General features: G+C 52.4%; 1 pseudogene; it reads left to right on the forward strand.

Annotated features, from left to right (window-relative positions):
• Window positions 1-1,855: 1,855 nt before the first annotated feature.
• Window positions 1,856-1,916, forward strand: LOC142297945 (U7 small nuclear RNA; annotated as a pseudogene).
• Window positions 1,917-2,305: the final 389 nt, after the last annotated feature.

Consider the following 2,305-nt stretch of genomic DNA (forward strand, 5'->3'; position numbering starts at 1 on the left):
CACTGGTGATGAGAGGGATTCCGGGTTCTCTGCAGTCACTGGTGATGAGGGGGATTCAGGGTTCTCTGCAGTCACTGGTGATGAGGGGGATTCAGGGTTCTCTGCAGTCACTGGTGATGAGGGGGATTCAGGGTTCTCTGCAGTCACTGGTGATGAGGGGGATTCAGGGTTCTCTGCAGTCACTGGTGATGAGGTGGATTCAGGGTTCTCTGCAGTCACTGGTGATGAGGTGGATTCAGGGTTCTCTGCAGTCACTGGTGATGAGGGGGGTTCAGGGTTCTCTGCAGTCACTGGTGATGAGGGGGATTCAGGGTTCTCTGCAGTCACTGGTGATGAGGTGGATTCAGGGTTCTCTGCAGTCACTGGTGATGAGGGGGATTCAGGGTTCTCTGCAGTCACTGGTGATGAGGGGGATTCAGGGCTCTCTGCAGTCACTGGTGATGAGGGGGGTTCAGGGTTCTCTGCAGTCACTGGTGATGAGGGGGATTCAGGGTTCTCTGCAGTCACTGGTGATGAGGGGGATTCAGGGTTCTCTGCAGTCACTGGTGATGAGAGGGATTCAGGGTTCTCTGCAGTCACTGGTGATGAGAGGGATTCAGGGTTCTCTGCAGTCACTGGTGATGAGGGGGATTCAGGGTTCTCTGCAGTCACTGGTGATGAGGGGGATTCAGGGTTCTCTGCAGTCACTGGTGATGAGTGGGATTCAGGGTTCTCTGCGGTCACTGGTGATGAGGAGGATTCAGGGTTCTCTGCGGTCACTGGTGATGAGGGGGATTCAGGGTTCTCTGCGGTCACTGGTGATGAGAGGGATTCAGGGTTCTCTGCAGTCACTGGTGATGAGTGGGATTCAGGGTTCTCTGCGGTCACTGGTGATGAGGAGGATTCAGGGTTCTCTGCGGTCACTGGTGATGAGGGGGATTCAGGGTTCTCTGCGGTCACTGGTGATGAGAGGGATTCAGGGTTCTCTGCGGTCACTGGTGATGAGGGGGATTCAGGGTTCTCTGCGGTCACTGGTGATGAGGGGGATTCAGGGTTCTCTGCGGTCACTGGTGATGAGAGGGATTCAGGGTTCTCTGCGGTCACTGGTGATGAGGAGGATTCAGGGTTCTCTGCGGTCACTGGTGATGAGGGGGATTCAGGGTTCTCTGCGGTCACTGGTGATGAGAGGGATTCAGGGTTCTCTGCGGTCACTGGTGATGAGGGGGATTCAGGGTTCTCTGCGGTCACTGGTGATGAGGGGGATTCAGGGTTCTCTGCGGTCACTGGTGATGAGAGGGATTCAGGGTTCTCTGCGGTCACTGGTGATGAGGGGGATTCAGGGTTCTCTGCGGTCACTGGTGATGGGTCAATTATCACTATACGGCACAAATAGCCGCTGTCTTCTGTGATCTCCTCCAGGATCAGATGTGACATCACTGAGAAGATTCAGGGTTAATTGCTGAGAAAATGAGACATGGAGGATCCTTGGTGCAGGAGGATCTTCTCCATCGTGAGACGCTTCCATCCACCTCCCTGAGATTCAATGTAACAATCTCCCTCCCCTGAGGTTCCAGGGCTTGTGCTTCTGATTGTGGAGGTGGGAGGAGCCTTGGAGGAAGGAGGTGTGGTTTTCACAAGGGGGTGGAGCTATGCAGATTCCCTCTGGTGGTCTCTTGGTGGATTCCTGTTGCCTCCTCCTGACTTGATCTCTCCGGGATCATTATATATGGAGGATCTGCTGATTATTATACAGCTGTGATCTGGAGGGATCTTTCCATTCTGTGATGATTTCTCAGATGATGGATCTGTGCGGTGTCGTCTCCATGATATTGATGGTGATGGGGGAGGGGAGGTCGGGGAAACGCTCCATGTGACCCAGGTTTATAGCTCTTTTACTATTTGTTTAACTGCTTTTTGGTAAATGCTGAAAAGCCCAAATGTCTGTGAAGAATAGAAAAGTTATTCCTTAGGTTGATCTCATTGATCACGAATCTCATAGTGGGATCTTCTGTGATCTATCGTTATACAATATCTGTGATGAGAAGTAACAATCTCGTGAGGAGCTTTTATAGTTACACATTTCCCTGGAGCCGGAGATTTGCTGGACTCTACATAAGAGAAGAATGGCGAGTAACGCTTCATCCCGGGGTCTCCTCATCATCATCGCTGGGGTCTTATGGTAATGGCTGGAGACGTCTCACGAGTCACACAACAGGTTCTGTAAGAAGATCCGACTGCACCGAGGCGTCTCCAGATCTCCTCAGTATCTGAGCCTCTGTGACCGGGATCTTCTCACACCTAGTTATGGAGCCCGAGATGGATCCTT

This window comes from Anomaloglossus baeobatrachus, chromosome 3, assembly GCF_048569485.1.
Source record: "Anomaloglossus baeobatrachus isolate aAnoBae1 chromosome 3, aAnoBae1.hap1, whole genome shotgun sequence".
NCBI classification, from domain to species: Eukaryota; Metazoa; Chordata; class Amphibia; order Anura; family Aromobatidae; genus Anomaloglossus; species Anomaloglossus baeobatrachus.